Raw genomic sequence first — 24,255 nt, forward strand, 5'->3', positions numbered from 1 at the left:
AAAACTCAACTCAAAATGGATCAAGGACCTAGGAATTAAACCAGAGACCCTGCATCTAATAGAAGAAAAAGTAGGCCCATCATGTGGGATTAGGCCCCAACTTCCTTAATAAGACTCCTTTGGCACAAAAATTAAAATCAAGAATCAATAAATGGGATGGACTCAAACTAAAAAGTTCTTCTCAGTAAAAGAAACAATCTGTGAGGTGAATAGAGAGGCTATATGTTGGGAACAAATCTTTATCCCTCACACATCAAATAGAGCACTAATCTCTATGGTATAGAAAAAACGCTTTTTATTTTTGGAGACAGGGTTTTACTGAGTTGCTTAGAGCTTCACTAAGTTGCTGAGGCTGGCTTTGAACTCATGATCCTCCTGCCTCAGGCTCCCTAGTCACTGGGATAACTGGTATGCACAACCTCACCTGGCTTTGATGGTACATTTGATTGAAAGTCTACTGAGATATTAATCTAGCTGCTCTATCTTATGACTAGTGTATGCATGGTAGAAAAATTTGCATCTTTTAACTTCAGCCTCTTGTGTCCTTATATTTAAAACTTATGTCCCTTTTACACAACATATGTTTGGGGTTTGTTTTTATCCAATGAGACAATTTCTGCCTTTTAATCACAGTGTTTCATCCACTCATAATCACTGCAATTACTAGTATGGCTGGCTTTAAGTTTAACAGCTTGCTCTTTGTTTCTATTTGTTCCATGTGTTTTTTGCTCCTTTCCTGCCTTTTTCTGAATTGAGTATATTTTAGTATCCTATTTATCTCCTCTTTTGCATTTTCAGAGTGCCTCTTATTTTTTATTTCCTTAGGGATGACAATATTTTAAAATCACAAATTTGTGTTCCATTATCCACCTACACTGTAAAAAATCTTCAAAATTTAACTTAGAGGGTTAGCCCTGTTCAAGGATAAATAGTAATCTGTTGATTGGAAAATATGTGGCCCAGCATTCAGAGGGTCACCCATTTGTGGGAGTGTAAGGAACCTCCAAGAGCTTCTAGGTAAAGTGGAAGGATTCAATTGGTCAGGATTCAACCTTTTGTTTTGTCCAGAACAGAGCCAGTGAGTAATTCATCCTCTTGTGGCGGGACTCTAAAATGCCTGGTGCTCATCATATTGTTCTCTTTCAGAACTGGGGTGGGGAGTGAAGGGAGAGTGCTGTAGGAGGTTGTGGGTAGGGAGTTTGGGGCAATTTTTCTCCTGAGACTGTGACAAGCTCACCTCATTCAGCTTTCCATAGGATATTTGTTACTTAACTGGCCTCTCTCAAAATTGCTTTTTGAAACTAGTTCAAGTCAGGCTTTCTTTTGTCAGCCATTCCCACAAGTCTGGGCACGCAGATAGCTACAGGGGTTGTGCAAATGCGATCACTGCAGGGGCCCGATGGGGCCCTTTTCTCTTAGTGGCCCTGGCAGCGAATACCTGCGGCAGGTGTGCTGGCCTTCTCTCTCTAGCAGTGTGCGCCCTGGCAGCTCATCCCACCCACCGCCTTGACCCTGGGCAGCGGAGACAGGGTGCAGAACCTCGCTCCTTTTGCGCGCCGAGGAGACGGCTCCCGAGGAGGAGCCTCTCGCCTGCTCCTGTCCCCACCCGCAAACAACCACGGTCCCGTGAAAGCTGAGGTCACCTAAGCCGGTAGGTGGCGGTCCGGGCTCTCACCCGGGAGAGCACCTCGGACGGCAGTCCGCAGGGAGCGCGGCAAGAAGCTCCAAAGACTCCTTCCCCGGTCGCATCCAGGGGGCTCCCGGGCGGCGGGGAACGCCCGGCCGCGAGGAGGGAGCGGCAGGGCCGCGGCCCGAGCGCGGAGGGAGGAGCGCCAGGAGGAAGGGGCCGAGCCGGGAGAGCACCCGCCCCGGGAGGAAGGGGAGGAGGCCGGGTGTTTCCTGGCGCATTCCCGGCCCGCCCAAGTGACTCACACGGGCAGGAAAACTCCCAGGGCCCGCCCGGGACCCCCGAGCCACCGCCGCCGCCGCCACCGCCGCCGCGGACCCAGGTGAGGATCGTCGCTGCGCCCGCTCCTAGTCCGCGGCTTCGGTGGTGTCCGGGCCGCGCTCGGAACCCGGGCTGGGCTGGGCTGGGCGCGGCGGGGCCGGGCAGGAGCCCCGAAGGCGGCCGGGGTGCGCGGCCTCCCCGGCAGCGCGGCCTCTCGGGATCGCCCGGCCTCTGGCCTCGCGTCTCCCGGCCCGCGCTCGCCAGCTCCTGAACTCCCGGTCCCGGGTCGCGGGCTTCTGCACGCCGGCTCCTGCATTCCCTCCTGAATCCCTGCGTTCTAGAATCTCCGGGCCCTGGGGCCCCCAGTGCTTAAGTCCACAAATCACCCGTTCCCGCGCACCCTGGACTCCTCGCCCCAACCCCCGAGTCTCCAAACCCCGGGCCCCGCGCCCCAGGATCTTGGATCGGGCGTCCCGGGCACGTGGCAGAGCTCCAATGGTGAAGGGACACATTGGTGTTTTGCATGTTATTGTTGGAAAGTAAGGAGCGGACTGATTGCAAATCTTGGGCTAAAGTCATGCCACCAGTCTTGAACCCGTTTTTGCTTTGTGCCACCCTCCGAGGAGAGGAGGGAGACTGTGGTCCAGCGAAACCATTCTCAGATTCTTGGAGAGATGAGTTTTGGGCTTTGTTAAGGAGACCGGATTGTTACGTGGGCAGCACTGCTCCGCACAGCCATGCTGAATTGTGTATTTTAAGCCTGAAATGCGTGCGCTTAATTTGCAGCACATTGTGGATGTGAGGCAAGAGGGGGAGAGTGATTTGGAATTGGGGTTTAAGGAGCGTTTTTAAACTGAGAGGAAGCATCCAGACGATGCCAACTCTGTGGTTAAGTGTGAATGGTATAGATAGCAATTGCTTATTAAACGCGGTATTGATGGATCTCCTCTGTGAAGAATGAGACTATGGAATGTGTGTCTTCTAGTAGCGGATACTTACTGCTTTTCACATCGGACAGTTTTTCAGCGTCGTGAGTTAATAATGTTTCCTGGCTGTCTTTTAATAAGATTCCTTAGTTAAGATCCGTGATTGAAGCTGCAGTGGTACCTGAGACCTGGCTCAGATTGCTGTCCTTGATGATTTGGTGATATTGCTGTGAAGCCCCATGGGTTCATCATCTGGAGGTTGCAGCAGGCTTACATTAAGAAGTGGTGTTGCCTGGATCGGTGAGGGTCCCACACCTGCCGTCCCTTAGCCCTGCAGGTTGCTAATGGATTTCCATGTCATGCCTAGATCCACAGGCACAGAGCTTGAAAGAACTAATTCCATTTTAGATAAATGTGAGCCATGACAGATACACATTGTTAAGATTTCAGTAGGAAGATTGTGCTAGTGGTGTAAGATTCCCTGTTACTTTCTTTCCCTAATGCATCCCAAGGGACTTAGGCAAACACTGGAGTTGTGGAGGACACATTTCCTGGTCAGTATGTATGTTCTCATGCTGATAAGTTGCTTAAAGAAACTAAATCGCTCCCTGTGTTTTTGAGTATGTGCTTATTTTTAAATTTACATATGGCAAAATTCATGTTATGGTGTACAGTGAGTTTTACGAATGCATAAAGTTCTGTGACTGCCACTATAGTCAAGATGCAGAACCAGTTCCATCACTCCCAAAATATCCATCCAGATGTCCCTTGTAGTCAGCCTCTCCCTATCCTCAACTTCTGGCCATCACTGATCATTGCTATTTGCTTTTTCCACGAGGTCATATACAGTCTTTCAGTCTGCATTGTAGATTCAGCCCTATTCTAGTTTGTCAATAAGGAGTAAATATAGAAGGGTTCGAAAAGTGTAGTTCTAGGATGCATCTTGGAAGAGAGACTAATATGGTATTTTTAAGTGTTAAGGAAAATTGCAAACTCCAGCTCATTTAAAAATCTAAGTAACATTACCTTACAACTTCATATCTCTCTCTGTATTTTTGGTAACAGTGAGATATCATGCATTTTCACTTAATGATGTTCAGTTATTTAAAGATTTTGGAAATCCTTAAATGTTGGTTGTTTTAGTCAGTTTTCTCATCACTGTGACTAAAATACCTGACAATAACAACTTAGAAGAGGAAAAGTTTATTTGGGATTCATGGTTTCAGAGACCTCAGTCCATAGATGACTAACTCCATGGCTCTGGGCCAAAGGTGAGGCTACTTCATGGAGGAAGGACCCAGAGGAGGAAAGCTGCTTACCTCATGGCAGCAAGAAAGCAGAAAAAGGGAGAGAGGGCGCAGGCAGGGAGGGACCCCAGGAAGAACGATCCTTCAAGGAGGTAGATCACCTCCTCTTGCCATGCCCCACCTGCTTACAGTTACTATCCAGTCAGTCCATTCAAACCAGGATGGGCCAACTAGGTTACAGTGACCTGTAATCATAATCTAATCATTTTACATCTGAATATTCCCAAATTAAGAGGAGCTTTTGGGGGGCACCTTATATCCATACCATAACTTTGGTGTGTGTGTGTGTGTGTGTGTGTGTGTGTGTATATATACACACACACACACAGATTTCCATTTAAAAATTTTTTAAATATTTTTTATTTATAGGTGGACACAATATCTTTATTTTATATTTATGTGGTGCTGAGAATCGAACCCAGTGCCCCACGCATGCCAGGCGAGCACTCTACCTCTGAGCCACAACCTCAGCCCTGAGATTTCCATTTTTAATGACAGTGTATTATAGTCATGCATTGCTTACTGATGGGGTTATGTTTTGATAAATGTATTGTTAGGCATTTCATTACTATGCAAAATCTTGGAGTGTAATTACCTAAAGTAGACAGCTATAGACATTAGTTGGCGATTCAATCTTAGGAGACCAAGATTACTGACTGAAATGTCACTGTGCAGCACGTGACTATATTCCATGGTGTAGATGTATTATAATTTGTTTCATGTCTCTGTTAGTTGACACTATTATTTTTTACTATTTTTTCACCACTCTAATTGATGCTTATGTCTGTATCTTGGTGCATGTACTCAAATTTGTGATTTTGAAGGTGAATTTGGGTTTCAGCAATAGCTAACATTTCTTGAGTACATCATATGTTACAGGCTTCATTCTAAGCCAGGGTTACTTTTCCTGTAAAGGTCCAGATCGTGAATTTTTAAGGCTTTGTGGGCCATCTGGTCTCTGTGGCAGCATCAAAGCAGCATGGACCACGTGTAATGAGTGGGTGTGGCAGTGTGCCAACAAAACTTATTTACAGAAAGAGGCAGTGGTCTGTAGTTTGCTGACTCATATTCTCAGTAGTTCATGTGCTAATTGTTCTCACAACACTCCAAAGCAGGTGCAATTATTATTCCCACTTTGTGGATAAAGAAGTGACACAGATGAGGTAGGAGCCAAAGGTTATATGCAGAGCCAGACTTTGAATTCACACTCCAAGTTTAAAAATTAGAAAAAAACTTGCCAAATACCATCCCCCAAATGTCAGGCCCTCAGGCACTTGCTGATCTGCTCATCTGTGGTGGTTAGAAAGGGACATGCATGCTTAGGGACCACTCTCAGCACCCCCATTGGGCACCTATCTGGATTCTGGCTTTTGATCTGCTTCACTAGCATCAGTGGGGCTTCTAGCAGACCATCTGGAGAGACAACAGAGACTTCTGGCAGGGGAGATCAAGATAGGTCATGACAAGACCGCTTCTCTGTCTCCTATCAATGCCTGCTCCAACAGTAATCACTAAACCAGAGTCTATGAGGCCCTGGATGTGTTCTCCAGCACTGCAAAAGATAAAGCAAAAATACACCAAAAAACCAACGTGGGGGAATCACCTACCTGACTTTTCTTCCCACTATGACAAAGTATACAAAACATGAAATTGACATGAAAAACTCCAGTTTTTGTTGGAGTGTAGTGATATTGAATACATTTACATTGTTGTGCAACCATCAGTATTGTCTCTAGCATTTTTTCATCATCCTAAACTTAAACGCTGAACCCATTAAGTCATAACTTCCTTTTCTCCCACTTCCATTCAGTCTTGTGTCTCTCTATGAACTTGACTGTTCCAAGTACTTCATGTAGGTAGAATCATGTAATATTTTAAAAAATTTCTATTTATGTCTTTTACTATAATGTTTTTTAAGTCTCATCATTTGTAGCATGTTTGGAATGTCATTCCTTTTCAAGGCTGAAAAGCATTACATACCACAATTTTGTTTCCTTGTTCATCTATCCATCCATGGACAGTTGGGCTGTTTCTACCTTTTAGTTTTTGTGAATAGTGCTGCTATGAAAATTGTTTTGAGAGCCTGTTCTCCCTCACCAACCTTTATTTATTTATTTATTTTGTACGTAGCAGAAGTGGAATTGTTAGATCATGTGGTAATTCAATATTTAATTTTTTTTTTTTTTTTTAAGGAACTGCTGTTCTGTTTTCCAGAGTGGCTTTACCATTTTACATTCCCGACAGTGCATAAGGGTTCTGATTTTGTTATATCCTTGCAAACACTTCTTGTTGGTTTTTCTTTTCTTTGTCTTTTAAATAAAAGCCATCCTAGTGAGGATGAAGTGATATCCAGTTTGGGTTTTGATAGTTTAGTGATATTCAGCATTTTTTTCTGAGTTTATTGGCCTCTTGTGCATTTTCTTTGAAGAAATGTGTATTTAAGTCTTTTGCTCATTTTTAAATTGAGTTGATTGTTTTTATTGTTGAATTTTAGGACTTATTACTTATGTATCGATGATTTGAAAATATTTTTTTGCCCATTGTGGGGGTTATCTATTCACACTTTTGTTTTTGTTGTTGAGCCCAGGGACATTCTGCTACTGACCTACAACCCAGGCCCTTTTGGTTCATTTCTTATTTTGAAACAGGTCCTGCTGGCCTCGAGCTTGTGATCTTCTTGCCTTCGTCTCTCAAGTAACTGGGATTACAGGTGTGCCCCACCATATCCAGCTCTTAATACCACCCTGGATGGTCAAAAATTTTTGATTTAGTCTGCTTTACTGTTTTTTTTTTTCTTCTTTTGTTACCAGTACCTTGGGGATCATATCCAAGAAGTCATTACTAAATCCAATGTCATGAAGCTTTTCTCCTGTATTTTCTTCTTGAGAGAAGTATGGTTTTAGTAATTATGTTTAAGTATTGATGTGTTTTGAGTTAACTGGTTTTTGAGGGTGTATGTGCTAGGGATGGAACCCAGGGCCTGGCACATGCCAAGGTCTCCCACAGAGCTACCTCCTTAGCCAAGTTAACTTTTATAATGTATAAAAGATATAAAAGTATAAGGAAATGGCCCAACTTGATTGTTTCATGTGTAGATGTCTAGTTTCCCTTCTTATTTATCTTATTTTTTATTGTGAGACATTGTCTCACTAAGTTGCCCAGGCTGTCCCTGAACTTGGGATCCTATTGCCTAGGGTTACAGGTGGCTCTGCCACCATGCTGACCTATCATTTGTTTTTGCTTTTGCAGTGTGGGAGCTCAACTCATGGCTTCATACTTGGTAGGCAAGTGCTCTACCACCGAGCCACAACTGCAACCACTTTCCAGTGGTATTTGTTGAAAAGACTGTCCTTTCTCCAATTGAATGGTGTTAGAAATCATTTGCCCTTATGTGTAAGGATGCATTTCTGGGTATTCTCTTTTGTTGGTCAGTTTGTTCATCTTTGTAATCTTTCACCTCTTGGTTAAATGTATTAAATTTTCTTTTTGATGTTTTAGTAAATGGAATTGTTAATTTCCACATTAGATTGTTCATTGCCAAGCTATAAGAAATCCTCATTTTAATGTGTTGCTTTTGAGTCTTACAACTTTGATGGATTCTTTTATTGGCTCTAACAGTGTTTCTGTGCAATCCAGGATTTCCTACATATAAAATCACGTCCTGGGGCTGTGGTTGTGGCTTAGTGGTAGAAAGCTTGCCTAACATGTGTGAGGCACTGGGTTTGATCCCTGGTGCCACATGAAAATAGAAACAAACAAAATAAAGGTATTGTGTCCATCTACAACTAATAAAATAAAATAAAATCATGTCTGTCATCTGCAGTTTCATGTGTTATGAGGCTATTTCGTTAGATGCATATGTATTTGTACTGTTATGTGACACTGATGGAGTGACCCTTTTATCATGTTTCTAGTAATTTTTGTCTTCAAGTCTATATTGTCTAGTATTTGTCTGATGTTAGTATAATCATTTGTGTTCTTTTTTGTCTTCTCTTTTCATGGCGTACTTTTCCCATTCTTTTAGTTTCACCTCACTTGTGTCTTTGAATTGAAAAGTGTGTTTCTCCTGGATAGCATATAGTTGGTACACGTTTTTAATCCATTCTGTATGTCTCAGCCTTCTGATTTGAGTGACTTGTTTTATTTCCATTTAATGTAAGTAGTTATGTGGTAGGATTTACATTGCCATTTTATTCTGTTTATGTCTTATCTGGAGAACTGATGGTCACAAGTGGGACGCCTAATCACAGCATGTCTGGCCTGATTTCAGGTTATTAAGAGGATTCCAGAGCATTTCAAGAACAAGATTTGCATTTATATATATTTTATATTAAAGGCCTCTCAAAACATGGTCTCAAAGAAATATGGATTTTTTTTAAACCCTTGTGGTGGTTTTGAGCCTGGTGTGCATTTGTGTTGTTCAGCAGAAGCTCAGTGTTCATTTTCCTGGTTGCTCCCTCTCCAGCTTTATCTTGACTGCCTCTTCATGCATAGCTGGTGAGAACAGAAAGGGTGGGCATTGAACTGTGGCTTCCAGCTTTTTTAGTTGTGAATAGGATAGATAGGCAGAACTGTGACCTTGAAACCAGAATATTTGTGATTTCATATTTGTACCTCAGATCTCTCTAGCCAAACTTGTCATGCCCTGTTCTTTGCTGTCACCAGCACATGGAGGGATTTTGCTCAACAAGGGAGAAAAACAGATGCTCAGAAAGCAATGGGCTCCATCTTGAAACTGGACTCCAGGCCAGGTTTATGCTTTGAGCCTGTGTGGTCTCCCCTTTTGCCCATTTCCCTGAGCAGAACAGTGGAGTGTGTTGATTTCTCCTTGAAGAAAGTCAGGAGGAGGCAGGCTTTGGTCTGAAGAATCAGATAGCCCCAAGTCAGATGTGGTAGGAGGATCTGTGTTGTACTTGAATCCCTGTCTAATGCTTGACTTACTCAGATTGTTCCTTTTTTTTTTTTTTCTGCACTGGGGATTGAATTAGGGGCCTTATGCATGCTAGGCAAGTGCTCTACTACTGAGCTACATCCCCAACCACAAGCTGTTCCAAAAAGCTGTTTTTTGTTCCCACAAATCCTGCCTAGAAGGACCAGTCTCCACAAAAGCAATAATCTTTCAAGCAACCTCCACTCTAAGACCCTAGAGATCATCCACTGACCAAGTGTGAGTCCACTTGTTCTTGAGAATTCACAGGTTGTAGAGAGTTAGCTTTGTTCCTGTCCTGCAGACCACACTGAAAGGTTTTGAACACGTTGTGTTTTCTTGCTTTCTTTGGTGTCAGAGGCATGGGAGTGGTAGGGGTGGTGATTAGTCAGGGTTCTCCAGAGAAACAGAATCAGTAGGGGAAATATATAATATATACTCATATATATAGATACAGATAGATATATGTATACGGTATATATGTATAAACATACACACACACATACATACACACACACACACACACAGGCGAGGGGAGGGAGACGGAGATTAATTTTAAGGAATTGACTCATAGTTGTGGAGGCCTGCAAGTCCAGGTTTTTTCAGGGCAGAGCAACATGCTAGAGCCTCAGGGAAGAGTTGATGTAGCTCTAGTCCATAGGCTGCTTGGAGGCAAAATTCCCTTTTTCTTTGGGGAACCTCAGTCTTTTTTCACTTAAATCCCTCAGCTCATTGGATGAGACCCTCCTGAGTTATGGAGGGTAATCTGCTTTACCCAGAGTCTACTAATTTAAGTGTTGACTCATCTAAAAGCTACCTTTCATAGCAACATCTAAATGGAGTTTGGCCCCAAACCAGATGTTGTTAAAAAACAACAACAACAAAACGCCCCAGGCACTGTGAACTTGACCCAAGTTGGCACATGGCTATCACAGGGAATAATTTTTAGTTTATATTTTAATAATTTGCATTTTAGAGAATTGCCTCCTCCTTCAGAATTTGAGTGCTTATTGCATTGGGGATGCAGAGGGTGAAAGAGGGTGTGGTCTTGGCTCTCTGGGAGCCAGCTGATCAAGAGCCTACACTACCAGATTCCCTCCACCAGGAACAGGAATTACATCTTGGTCACAGATGCCGCTGTAGTACCTTGCACACAAATTGTGAGAAGTTGTAAACCTTCTCTCATTTATACCTGGCCCCACGTCCATCAGAAGTGAACAGAGCTGGGTTGGACCCCCTTCAGAGTGCCACATGGTCAAGGTCTGTGTGGAGTATGGTACTGGGACTTGAACTCAGGGACACTGAACCACTGAGCCACATCCCCAGCCCTGTTTTGTGTTTATTTATAGACAGGGTCTCACTGAGTTGCTTTTTGCTGAGGCTGACTTTGAACTTGTGAACCACCTATCTCAGCCTCCCGAGCCTCTGGGATTCCAGGCGTGTGCCACTGCGCCTGGCTATGCCCTACACTTGTATGCCACCCTGGCAGGGCATTGTGTGTAAAGACTACTTTGTACTACTTAATATTTCATTTATACATTTCAGGCTTACCTCACAGGTGGAGTGGAATGGGTTCTGATCCTGTGAAGGGCATTTGAGAAGCTTTGGGAGTTCTTGGGTTATTGTGATTTTGTCCCAGGTCCAGGCAGGAGGCATTATGGCCTCTGGGCTAGGGCTCGGCCCAGCTCAGAAGGCCAGGGAGGTGTGAGCATAGGGCCCACAGCCCTGTGTGTTTTCTCTGCACGATGAACTTGAAGGGCTCAGAAGCCCCTGGCTCTTTCTTTTTACATGTCAGATGCATTCCTGCAGAGCTGGTCAAGATTGCATATTAGGAGGAATGCTTGGAACTCCGTGTGCTTCAGGAGCTTGGTGACTTTGTTTAGAGGATGGGTTACACTCCTACTTACAGCCTCTGACACTTTGATTGGGGATTACCCTAGCTGCAGGAGGACATGCAGATCTAGACCAAGTCCTCAGTCCATGCCACTCAGCAGCAGGGCTCAGCCAGGGTCCTTCAGACAGTCTTCACTTGTGGTTAGAATTCTTCATGCTTTGGACACTGTAGCCTCAGCTGAGTAGCTTCTGTCACATCTGCTAACAGCCCCTGGAAAGGGACGCTGGGGAGCATAGTCCTTGTCCTGGGTTCCTGTCACATGTCAGAATTGATACTCCCAAGCACCTCAGGTTGCTTGGAAAAGCTTAAATAAATTATATAAACTTATTCATTTTTTTTTCTCCTTTCATCCTTTCTCAGCCTTTTTATTGTCTCTGGCACCAAATAAAAACAAAAACACCTGGCCTGACATTTAACCCCAGGCATTCAGAAGGTTAAGGCAGGAGGATCCAAGTTTGAGGGTAGCCTCAGCAACTTAGTGAGATCTTGTCTCAAAATAAAAAATAAAAAAGAGCTGGGATTGTAGCTCAGTGGCAGTGTGTCCTGGGTTCAATCTCTAGTCCCCAAAAATAAATAAACAAAATCCCTAAACAGCAAGAAAGCAGTGAGGGTGATTTTGGGGAGCACAGTATTTCCCACCTTGGTCATTTCCTGTCTTCCACTCCTCCATCCCTAAAGCTTCTCTGAGCATGTCTCTGTTGTTTAGCCACATAAAGGGCACCTTTGTCCAGCCTGCTGGGTGTATCATAAGGTGCAGTGGAGAACATCGAGTTTTAGAAGGATCCATCCATCAGAGGTAGGTGACAACACAGGCAGCTGCATTTGTCTGTCGGTGACCTTGGACTTGTGTTAATCAGGCCCCCGCGCCCCAGGCCTGCACACACACAGCGCATGCAGATTCTTAGAAGTCTTCATTGCCTTACCATGGTCCTGCCGATGGCCTGGGCTTCGGTACTGATGTGCTTCTTTGTCCCCAGCAGGTCTGTAGGTTTGTTAGGGAGGCCTTTCACCTGGGCTTCTCCCTGGGTCTTTAGCATTGTTTTCCCTCTGCATGTTTGTGCCCTAATCTCCAATTGTCTTTGATTAGAGCCCACTCTGACAGCCTCATTTTAAATTAATCACCTCTGTGGAGACCCTGTCTCTAAATATGGCACATTCTTAGGTACAAAGGGTTAGGGCTTCAACAAATGAATTTGGGTGTAGGGGGCTACAGTTCAGCCCTTAACAAGTTATTTAATTAAAACTTGGTCTTATCATTTTCACTTTTTGATTTGCCAGAAGCTTTCTTCCCAGAAATGTGGTATGTTAGTCTGTTTTCTATTGCTATAACGAAATACCTAAGGCTTGGTAATTTTTAAAGAAGAGAGATTTATTTAACTAAAACTAACTTCTGCTTGGCTTTTATGAGGGCCTCATGGCAATGGAATCACAATGGTGGAAGACAAGAAGACAGGGCACAGAGAGACCAGTCTTGCTTTCTAGAACAACTTTCTCAGGATTCACATGAGAACTACCTAATCCTCTCTCCGGGTGATACTCCAATGACTTGCTCACCTCCTACTAGGATCCACCACCCCTTAATATCACTAAGCCGAAGACCAGGCATCTAACACATGAACTGTTGGGAAATAAACCTTGTCCAAACTGTAGCATGGGGCTCTGGGCACGTGGGCATTTCCCGGGCTGGTATGTAGTTGGAGAGGTGTGTTTCACCCAGCAGTGGGTGGGTCACAATGGTGAGTCACATGGCTGTTTTGAGAATTTTTTTTTTAATCTTTTTTTTTTTAAGAATGATATATTTTTTTGTTGATGGATTTTTATTTTACTTATTTATATATGGTGCTGAGATTCAAACCCAGGGACGGCACACATGTCAGACAAGCGCTGTACTGCTGAGCCATAACCCCAGCCCCTTGAGCATTTTTTTTAAACATTTATTTTTTAGTTGTTGGTGGAATGATACCTTCATTTATTTATTTTTGTGGTACTGAGGATCGAACCCAGGGCCTCACACATGCTAGGTGTGCACCCTACTGCTAAGCCCCAGTCCCCAAATTCTTATCTTTAGTCAGTTTATTGAACTTTTTCTGGATCTTGGTATTATTTCTGGATTCATTCCTGGGTGATCTATTGCCCTAATACTTTTTCTCCCATGGGTGATTCTTTGGCTCCTGGGAGTGGTGACAGCAGTTCGCTGAGTCTGGGTCTGTTAAACAGCTTCCTTCCCTGGGCCTGGGTGGGCAGAGTTCTTCCTACTTGGTAAATTTAGAAGTGAAAGAGGAAATTCCAGAGGGAAAGGCTGAAAAGTTCAATATGATAGAAAGTTTAGACCTTGCCAGAGACTCTAGGTTCAATTTTCAGCATAAAGAAGGAAAAAAAAAAAAAAGTTAAAACTTAGGTTTCAAAGGGGAAAAGTAAGTAAAATGATAAAGCAAGTAGCTTGATCTGGAAAAAGTTGGGCAGCACCCACCCAAAGTTTCAGTATCTTTAATATTGTTAGTATAGTGAATATCTGTGCAATCAACGAAGAAAGAACTGAGATTCCAGAGGATTAAAAACAAGGAGCCAAAAACTCAAGTTTAGCAGAGCGGTGGCACACGCCTATACTGAGGAGGCTGAATCAGGAGGATTGTGAGCTCAAAGCCAGTCTCAGCAACTCAGTGACGCCCTGAGGAACTCAGCAAGAGTCTGTCTCTAAATAAAATATAAAAAGAAGGGCTAAGGATGTGGCTCAGTGGTTAGCGCCCCTGGGCTCAATCCCTGGTATAAAAAAAAAAAGAATTTAGAATAAATAAATAAATAAATAAATAAATAAAAAGCTCAAGTTGGCAAATCATAAGGAAAAGCAAAAATGGTTACAGTACAAGAATGTGTTTAACCTCAGTGACAAGAAAATAAGGGCAAATTAAAAAATCTTTTGTGAACAGTGCTACAATGAACATGGGAGTATAGATGTCTCTTCTGAATACTGAGATCATTTCCTTTAGATAAAGACTCGGCAGTGGAATTGCTGAATCATGTGGTAGTTCTATTTTAATTTTTTGAGGAACCTCCATACTGTTTTCCATAATGACTGTACCAGTTTACGTTCCCACCAGCAGCACATGAGGGAGGGTTCTCACTTCTCCACATCCTCACTAGGTGTATTTTTTAGTTTTGTTAATAGTCATTCCCATGGGGTAAGGTGTTCTCTTATTGTGGTTTTGATTTGCATTTCCCTGATGACTAGTAATATTGAGCAGTTTTTCATTATCTTTTGGTCATTTATGCATCTTAATTTGAGAAATGTCTATGAAGTCCTTTGCCTCCTTTTAAATTGGATTACTTGCTTTTTCTGTTATTAAGTTGTTTTGAGTCCCTTATATATTCTGGATATTCATCCTTTGTAAGATGCGTAGTTTGGAAACATCTGCTCTCATTCTGAGGATGAAAATGAGGCCTGGCTGCTGTGGGAGGTACCATACCAGCGATAGACCGACCACCTTGTCTGTGGGACCTGGGGAGAGCACACCTGGCTTGAATCCACCTGCAGCTTTAAAGGTGGTCATGTGACTTAAGAATTCTTCCTTAGGGCTGGGGATGTGGCTCAAGCGGTAGCGCACGCCTGGCATGCACGGAGTGCTGGGTTCGATCCTCAACATCACATAAAAATAAAATGAAGATATTGTGTCCACCTAAAACTAAAAAATAAATTAAAGAAAAAAAAAAAGAATTCTTTGTTGGATGTGTTGCCTGGAAAGTGACCTGAGAGCATACACTTTGAGCTCTTCTGCCCAGAGATGGTCATGCAGGCCGCGTGCCCAGTGGTGTTCCCCTTCCTCAGGTATTCAGAATATGAAGGTATTATGAAGAAGGCAGAAGTTCCGTGGGAAATGGAGAGGGGAAGGGAATAGGAAAGAGTAGAATGAGTCGCCATAACTCTCCTGTGTTCTTATGTTCATACATAACCAGTGAATCTCCACATCATGTACAACCACAAGAATGGGATCCTAATTAGAATAAGATGTACTCCATGTATGTATAATATGTCAAAATACACTCTACTGTCATGTATATCTAAAAAGAACAATTTTTTTTTTAAAAAAGCATTCTGACAAAAGAACTGTGTAGAAAGTACAGTTCTTTTTGTTAATTATTTTGAAAGCATTCTGGTAATTAGAATTGGGCTAGGCAGTTTCATCTACGGTTGTGTAAGCATTTAGCTCTTTGAAATTGGTTTTAAAGTAAATTAAAGAAAATGGTGGAGAAGATCCTCGTGAACTCAGTGAAAGAACTGCTCTTGGTTTTTGTCCCACTGATGGGTAGCTAAATGACCTGGAACTGTCCCCCCAACCCTGCCTAGGAGTTCTCATGAGCCTGGGAGGGAACTTGCCAGGCACAGAGATAAATGCCAGACGGCCTGACTTGCTGCCCCAATTGGCAGATGACTGGCCTGAGCAGGATCCTTGTTGGTGGGGGTGGGAGCCTGTTGTAGGATCAGGGTTCTGGTTCACCCTGAAAAGCCCTTCTTTAAGTCGCTCCCTTTGGTGCATAGCTGGTGTGTATGTATGTCACTACCCATTTACAGAGTTGCTGCCTCTGTGGAAGTCTCCTGTGAATCCCAGGGATGCCCGAGGACATTGGTTGCCCTGCTCTGTGGGAATGTGAGGTCTCTCGTCACCTATAAGGGAAGGAATTGAGGCCAATACTGATGCTTTCAGCCAAAGTGGGTTGACAGCAGGATCCTTGGAAGAGATTGGGGAGTTGGGTGTTGGGGGGCATTAGGACATAGCATCGGTGAGATTAGCCAAGGTCATTGACTTGACTTTAGGCTGAATGTCATTGTTGAGCTCAAGGGTCCTCAGTGAAAGCTGGCTCAGGACCAAGGATGTCAGAATCTCCCCATGGCTGTGCCTGGAGGGGGTGGAGGCTGACTTGGTTGTCAGATGCTGGGCTACCTTAGACCCTAGTGTGCAGGAGGCTGGGTTCTTTACAGGGCAAGAGGAGGGACAAGGAGAAAAGAAAGGGCACATATGTTTGGTATGGGTACTTGGTAAAGATGGATGAGTTGAGCTGGGCATGGATGTGTATGCTTGTTATCCCAGTGACTTGGGAGGCTGAGGCAGGAGGATGGCAAGTTTGAGGCCAGCCTTGGCAACTTATCGAGACTCTGTGTCAAAATAAAAAATAGAAGGGGTTGGGGAGGGCTTTGGTTCAGTTCCTAGAACTAGAAAAAAAGATGGATCAGGTGATCACAGTTTAGCCTTTGCTTGTCTTACAACTTCCTCTGTTCAGGGAGGAGAACCCAAAAGGCTGGCAGGGGAAAGATGGGACCCGTTCCCAGCTGCCCGTGGCAGGATCTAGCAGATACACTGGCTGTCAGGGGTCTGCAGTGTGATAAGCCTTGAGGAGCAGTGGGGTCACTGTGCCAAGTGGCTGAGGTGGTGCCTGGCACCTGACTGTATGCTGGCCTCCTGGGTAGAGTGGTTGCCTATTGTTCTGTCCATGTGGGACAGTGCAGGTGGGTGCAGGCCACCCAAGTCATGGCTGCAGAGGGGTGTGGGGTGTGTTGGGTGCAGGGGAACCTCCTCAGTCTCTCTGGGTTCAGCTTGGAGAATTCCAGAAACTAGTCTGGAGGTTGCTGCATCCCCTTTATGGTGTGACTGCCCTCTTACATCCCAGAAACCCTCTTGGCAGGATCTGTTCTATTAGAGAGGATAAATTGAACTGGAAGTACAGTTGTCTTCCTTTGTGCCTTTTTAAACATGAACTGGATTCTTGTGACAGATGAAGGAATGCCACTATCACCAAAAGCCATTCTGTAGCAAGTCATGCTGTCTCTCTGGATCCCACATCATGGAGGAAAACAGCCACCCCCACCAACAAGGACCCTGCTCAGTCCAGCCATCTGCCAAATGGGGCAGCAAGTCAGGCCGTCTGGCGTTTATCTCTGTGCCTGGCAAGTTCCATCACAGGGGCATTGTTTAGCATTTTTTTTTTCCTGAGGAACCTTCTTGGTTGGGGCAGTAGGAACTGCAAAAGCATGTCACAGAGGCCCCACGGTGGCTGGTCCCAATATGAAGGAGCCAGGGCAGGGCAGCTGGAGGCAGCTGAGGAAGCCTCTGGACCTGGAGATGATGACTTTATTCTGGGACATGCTGGGCTTCTTCCCTGCTATCTATCTATCATCTATCTATCTATCTATCTATCTATTAATATTTATTTTTTGGTTTTAGGTGGACACAATATCATTATTTTATTTTTATGTGGTGCTGAGGATCGAACCCAGTGCCTCACGCATGCTAGGCAAGCGCGCTACCACTTGAGCCATATCCCCAGCCCTTCCTGCCTTTTATTGATTGATTTTTTTTTAAATGTCAGAGTATTTTTCATACAAATCCTTGGAAGTAGTCCCAGTACATAGAGTAGATGAGACAGAACTGCATTTGTTGCCATTGTGAGGCACCCCAGAGTTCCAGGGAGCATGGTTTAAATAACAGCTGTGGGCAGTGGGAGCCATTGCAAATGGAAGCAGGAGAGCTACATTTTCAGAGTTGTGCTTTGCACAGTTAAAAGGGGTTTAAGAAGAAGAGTGGCATAAACAAGCATGGTTTGGAGAGTTCCAGAGGGGTCAGGGATGATCAGGCTGTCAGGAGACAGACCACTGTTATCTTGAGAGACTCTTGACTCCAGCTGCAGAGGCTGCAGACTCAGAATGAGGGGTGAAGACTCCGTCTTATTCCCCCAAAACTCAAAATTCCACGGCACACTCCATTTTAGACTCCAACCTCTCACTGTCATAATGTTTCAAGCCAACTTGATTTCTGTTTCTCTGTTGATAAGGCAGTTCTTCTGAGCTAGTTTTGAGTTACTGCTTTTGGAAATGAAACTTAAAATTTTGTGCTTTTTTTAAAAAACGAATTTCCCAGTAGTGGAGTCAGCCTAAAGTTTTTAATTATAAACTTTTTGCCTCTTTTGCCCCAAAGCAGCCATCTCCACGCAGCAGCTCTCAGCCCCTGCTTATGGTACTGTCCTATGTTTGGCCATTTTAACATGTGAGAGAGAGAGAGGAACAATTCAATGACATGTGTTTTTATTCCAGAGATGATTTCTTTTGCATGTGAACAGATTGCACAAAAATATTGGAAGTTTCTACTTTTCTGGAAAGTGCTGTTATTTGCGTGTAGAAGAGGAAGAAAATGAGATCATGCTTTGTGCATGTTAGCAGAAACATCATAGTTTATTTTCGCTTGGTTATGCTGTGTAGTTAGACAAGCGAACCACTTTCAAGTTGTAAATTTTAAAACTGATAAGTTTGGAAGTGCTAACTAAGCAGTCACTCCTTCTAACAGCACAACCCTCTTGGTGTGAGCAGATTGGCTTGGAGGTTAGCACCTGACATATAGCTGACTGTGTATGCTGCAGGCGGGGTCACCTGAACTGGGCACGAATAGTTCTGCATTTTCCAGAGTGTGGCTTCATTGCATTTTGCAACCTCAGTGTTGAGCTGCCCTGGCAGTTTCTATTTTAACAGATACAAAGACTGTTTCTTTCAGTTCCTGTGAAAAGGCATGGTCCTCACTTTGTTTGTATCCGGAGATCAGCCCTTGCTCAGACATTACCCTGTCTGTGCCGGGGCCAGCAGGTGCTCTGGTGCCTCCTGTAGTCCTCGCCCTATTTGTCTGGTTTGAACTGGCATGCCCCCGAGCCCCCACCTGCCTCACCCTTACCCCAGCTCCTTGCTCTGTATTGGCATCCATGTACCTTGGCTTCTGCCGAGCAGGTGCACCAGCTGTCTGTTGTCACTGTAGATCCCTCCGCCTGCCCCTCCAGGACCAGGGGTCAATCCTTAGTCACATCTGTGAGCTGAGTCAGCTGCCACTCTTCCTCGCTCATGCCTTTTCCCTCTCATCTGGTTCCCAGCCTGTGGAAGCCTAATATTTAAAAATATTATTTAAAAATATATTTATTAGTTATTTGACTTATTTATTTTCATGCGGTGCTGAGAATTGAACCTAGTGCTTCACACATACTAGGCAAGCACTCTATCACTGAGCCACAACCCCAGCCCCTAATATTTATTAATGTTGCTTTATGACTGGAACACATTCTGAATTCCAGTCATGGAGGTGATTTTGTTGTTGAGTGAACATCGTAATGTACTTTCACAAACCTAAATAGTAAAGGCCAGTCTCTTGGCATGGCCTGTTGAGGTAATCAAGGAACAGATGCAGTGAACATGTAATGTATACTGCTGTTGCTAGCATGGCTTAGCATGCTGTTTTATGGCAAACTCTAAAAAATAGTAGGAGTACATTTTAAAATGATGGTAAAAGGATAGGATATTAAATACATAAACCAGCAACTTAGTCAACTATGTACTGCACATAATTTTACAGGCCACACTTTCACACAGCTGGCCATGTAGTAGGTTCATTTCCACCAGCATCACCAGAAACACCTGACAGTGCTTTGCTTTGTTGCTCAGGGTGGCTCTAGTGTCACTAGGCTTAGGGAATTTGTTAGCTCCATTATGATCTCACGACAACGCCATTATCTTACACAATCTGCTGTTGACTGAAATGTCATTATGCAGTGCATGATTGTAGTAAAAATGATTTCACTTCTGTTTTCATGAACAATAATTTAATTAGTTAAGACCGTGACTTGGTAAAAGTTATAGATTCTGTGAAACTATTATGAGCTCCTTTATGAGTACAAGAGGCCTGTTGGGTTTAAGTGTTTGATTTACTAAAGATTTAAAGTAGAGGCTGCTTTGGAAACAGAAGTAACCAGGGGTGTGGTTTGCTTACAGTTTGTATTCTGAACTGTTGCACTTGGCACTTTAAGTCTAGCCCTGTATGTTAGGTTTGTGTTACTGTAACAAAATATCAGAGAAAACCAACCTAGGAGGAGAAAAAGGTTCCAGAGCTTTTATCCATGGTTGCTTGGCCTATTGCTTTTGGGCCTGTGGTGAGGCAGCACATCATGGTAGGGAGCATGTGTGGGAACAGAGTTGCTCACCTCATGGCCTGGAAGCCAAGAGAGAGAGGAAGAGGAGGTCCTGGGTCCCAATGTCCTCTTTGAGGGCACACAGGCACCCCCCTCCCCCGTGAGCTAATTTCTTCCCACAAGGACCCACCTCATCAAGGTCCTACCACCTCCCAATAGCACGGCAGGCTGGTGACCAAGTCTTTAACATGTGGCCTTTGGGGGAGGACTTTCCAAATCCCAACCAGAGCACCCTCTAAGCCGCTTCCTGCTCAGTCTGGCTGCCTTCATCCCTGAGTTCTTCTTACCTGCACCAGTGTTTACTTTGCTCTTTGTTTTTGTCCTTACATGCTGGTGGATGAATGTCCTTGCCATTATATGAAAATTGTCCAATCAGAAAGTGTGGTTGTTTGTTTCCAGAACAGCTCTAGGGGAAGGAAAATACATCCCAAGGCCCCTCTGCATCTTGTTAGGGGGTGGCCCGAGCAGGAGGGCCAGGCTGAGGTGGTTCTGGCGAGGAGCAGGCCATCTGTGTGCGGGCGGTGACAGCTTTTAGTCACCATCTGGCCATGTTTTGTGGGCGGGACCTCACCACTGTGCGGCCTGTGGTCCCTGAGGTCCCTGAGGTGCTGTCAGAGTCTGAGCCGCATTCAGGCCCAGTGGCAGTGGACGTGTCCACACTCTGCTCTCAGGGGCTGCAGTGGGGCCATCTGGATGGTGTGGCCCGGGGATGCCCCCTCCTCACCACAGGTGACCTCCCAGTGAGCCTCACCTGTGATGCCTGTCTCGCTTGTCCCTTGGCTTTGTCCTGTCTCTGGCTGGTCTTCTCATGGGACCCATGTCCTCCCAGGAGTACTGGCTTCTCGAAGACACACTCACACACCCACCTCACACTCACTCACACTCCTTTTTCCTCCTTCCCGTTCAGTCTCCTGGCGCTGCCCTGCCGCCGGCTGCACATCCATCTTGCTGCTCTCGTTTCCATCAGTTCTTTGCAGCCCACACGTTCCTCTTCCTTTTATAAGACTCTCGAGTCAGGCAAGGACGGACAGTCTGTTTTTACCTCTTGGTGGAACTGCCAGCTGAACACGGGAGCTTGTCTCCCCCCAGCCACCTGCCTCATGCTGCCCCTGGATGGGGAGGACGATCGAGTCTGTTTATTTTGTAAGAGAATGTTCCGTTACTCACTGTTCTTTGTTTCGAAGCATGTGGAGTCTGCTAGGTTTTGTGAAAATCATCTCCCTTCTCTTCTCCCTTCTGCTTGGCCTCTCTGGTTGGGAGGTGCACACAGCCGACCCCCCATCACCCCCTGCCCTAGCCTGTGAGTTTGAGGTGGGAGTGTGGTGAGTGCTGGGCTCCTGAGCATTGTGCGCAGCGTTGTAGGTGGCTTTGGGGACCAGGAGCCTGCCCCGGGCAGGCTGGGAGGAGTCGCTCCACACGGCGTAAGCACTCTCATGCTTACCTTACGTACCTTGTCTGGTATGTCTTGTTTGTCCCCAGGCCCATTCTCCCTCTCTGCCCTCCAGCCTTCAGGACTCACTGGGGCCACTGGGGTAAGAGAGGTGGGTGGACCCTTGTCCCTGTGCCTCTTGCCACCCCTGGACTTTTCTCTCTGCAGGTTGGGCTCTGTGCTGGTTTTCTTCTACCCCTTGGCCTAGGCCAGTTTGGCATTTACTCTCTCTGACACTTGCCTTGGCCCTGCAAGTCCAGTTGCACAGCCCTGAGTGGACATGCAGTGCCCAGTGCTGGGTCAGGGCACTATTCCTGCTCTGTGTTTGGGGGTCCCCAGCAAAACAGGGGCTCTCTGAGGCTCTCTCCTGTCAGTGTGTTGGGGTGACCCTACCTTGGGCGTGGCCTTGAGGATGACTTGTTGAGAATAAGTCAAGGTGAATTCAAGGCTGAGGGCTGGTCAGTGACATGAGGTCAGCATGGTGACGTGAAGTTGGCATGTGAGGGGAGCCTCCAGCATGCTTGGTGTCACTGCCCTTTCAGTGGGTGACCACCACATACTTCAGCCTGGCATTGGAAACCTGGGCCTGTTGCTCACCTGCAGTCCCCTAATGTTACCTGATTGCATCTGGTGTCCTCTGATGCCCACCTGTAGTCCCCTGAGACCTGCTTTGTCCTTTGATCAAGGGGAGGTACGCAGTATGGGTGTAAATTACCTCTCAGCCTGAGACCACAGTGGGTCTCACAGAGTGCTGGTTATAACTTGTTCTGTAAACTGCTGTGTAGCTGCCCAGAGCAGAGGGTACCCCCGAGCCATAGAGTTACTGTGATTGATGCAGACTCTCGAAAAGTCACCTGAAAAGCAGCCAAGATGAGTGTGTCTTCCTTTGAAATCTTAATTTTCAGCAATTCTTTAATTTACAAAATAAATGAATTTCTGGGCTTTTAGAACAGCACTTCTCACATCACATTAAATTCATTTTTTATAACTTGATAAACATAGAATTCAAAAATAAACTTGAGGATTGGGAACTATGTGGACAGAAAAGAAGTCGTCAAGGAAGAAAAACTGTCAATTTATGTTGTTAAATGACATAAACCGAGGGAGGACATGGTGTTTGGGTTGCTTCACCTTCCGGGAAGCCGGGGCTGTGTCAGAGGTGATGGGAGGTGCACGTAGCTGATCGTCCATCACCCCCTGCCTGGGGTGAGTGTGGAATGCCTCCCTGCAGCCCATGTGCAAGCAGGTCCAGCTGGCTCAGTGCCTTTCTGCACTGAGTGTGTATTGTTTTGTGTTCAGGAAAATACCAGCACATGTTGGTTCTTACTGGTCACTCAGTGCACCGAGTTCCAAACCCTGCCTGGGCAGTTCTCCTCAACTCCATGTTAGTTTGCAAGGGCTATCATCATCTAAACACCACAGATCAGGCAAAAACTTATTTTCAAGTAGTTTGGAGACTGGAAGCTGAGACCAAGGTGTCAGCAGAGGCTCCTGTGGCCCCTCTCCTAGGCTAGACTCTTGCTGTGTCTTCTCAGGCCTTTCCTATTGTGCCTGCTCATGAGTCATCTGCTCTGACGAGGCCCCAAAGGATGGACATCTATGTTTATGTCCCTATGAGCTGAACCAGTGGAACTAGAGATTCCATCCTAGCATTAAACTGTCAACTGCTGGTTGGTGGCACTGGCAGGTGTCAGGGCCACTTCACATGTGTGATTTTAGTTTTGTTGTTGGACGTTTGCTCTGTGGCAGCCAGCTATGAAGGCTGGCCAGACAGTTGAGGCTCTGTCCCAGGGGTTGTAGGTAATGGTCATGCAATGTCTGAGCCAGACAAAGTGCTCCTGCTGTGTATGTGGGCTTGATGGTGGGGCTGGGCAGCATCGTGAGCAGTGGACAGGGAAGGAATCAGGGCATGGCTCAAAGCAGGAGGAGAGGCTGCCAACATCCTAGGACTGGGGTGGTTATAGCTGGGCACAGGTGAATGTAGACTTTATTCTCAAGCCACAGGACCTCGGGGACCAGGATTCGATTGGCAGTTACAGTTAGGAAAGTAAATGGATTTAAAAGAAAAATGGAAGGCACAAGTGCAAGGGCAAGAGGTGGCAGAGCCTTTGGGATTGGTTTCAGAGTGGATTATTCTGAGTTCATGTAACACAATTGAAGCAGAGGTCACCCAAGTACATAGTGGTGGAAGGTGTACAAAGAGAGAAACCTTCAGAAGTGGCTGTGGCCTGGTGAGCTGGCCCCAGGTGGTGTGCATGTGCACGTTGTGATGGCTGCTAGGCGTCCCACACCAGGTGTGTGGTGGAGGGAGTTTATGATGAAAGACTTGAAGTGTGAGAGTGCAAAGAACCACAGCGTGGGGCCGCAGGGCTTTGGCCAGCAGCCCATACAACGCATCCTGAGCAGTAGCAAAAATATGCTGCAAGTTGGACGTGGTGGCACACGCCTGTAATGCCAGTGGCTCGGGAGGTTGAGGCAGGAGGATTGCAAGTTCAAAGCCAGCCTCAGCAACTTAGTGAGGCCCTGTCTCAAAAAATAAAATAAAAAGGGCTGGGGATGTGGCTCACACCTGGGTTTAATCCACAGTACTGTACCCAAAAACCCCAAAACAACTGTGAAAAAAAAAATGTTGATTTACTTGAGAAATTTTATGGAAGTTGGAAGATACAAGCAGCTTACAAAACAATCCATATCATTTTATCTTGTTTTTGTGGGATTATAGATAATAATTTTTTATCCTTTGTACATTTTCTGAATTTTTTAAATGACTATCTATCTATTTATCTATTTATTTATTTATTGGTACCAGGGATTGAACTCAGGGGCACTTGAC

The 24,255-nt window shown here is 45.2% G+C and overlaps 1 protein-coding gene across 3 annotated transcripts in view; it reads left to right on the forward strand.

The window, feature by feature from the left end:
- Positions 1-1,882: 1,882 nt before the first annotated feature.
- The window catches only part of Cyfip1 (cytoplasmic FMR1 interacting protein 1), an 89,855-nt gene continuing 67,482 nt past the window's right edge, over positions 1,883-24,255 (forward strand). For 2 of the 3 annotated variants that reach the window (XM_076851258.2, XM_077109180.1), the window contains exon 1: positions 1,885-2,009. The gene's annotated coding sequence lies outside the window, so the exon portion shown is untranslated. Of the gene's footprint in view, positions 2,010-24,255 lie in introns of all 3 variants that reach the window. The other variant, XM_076851259.2, reaches the window with a different exon arrangement.

The sequence above is a fragment of the Callospermophilus lateralis genome, chromosome 3, assembly GCF_048772815.1.
Source record: "Callospermophilus lateralis isolate mCalLat2 chromosome 3, mCalLat2.hap1, whole genome shotgun sequence".
NCBI lineage: Eukaryota > Metazoa > Chordata > Mammalia > Rodentia > Sciuridae > Callospermophilus > Callospermophilus lateralis.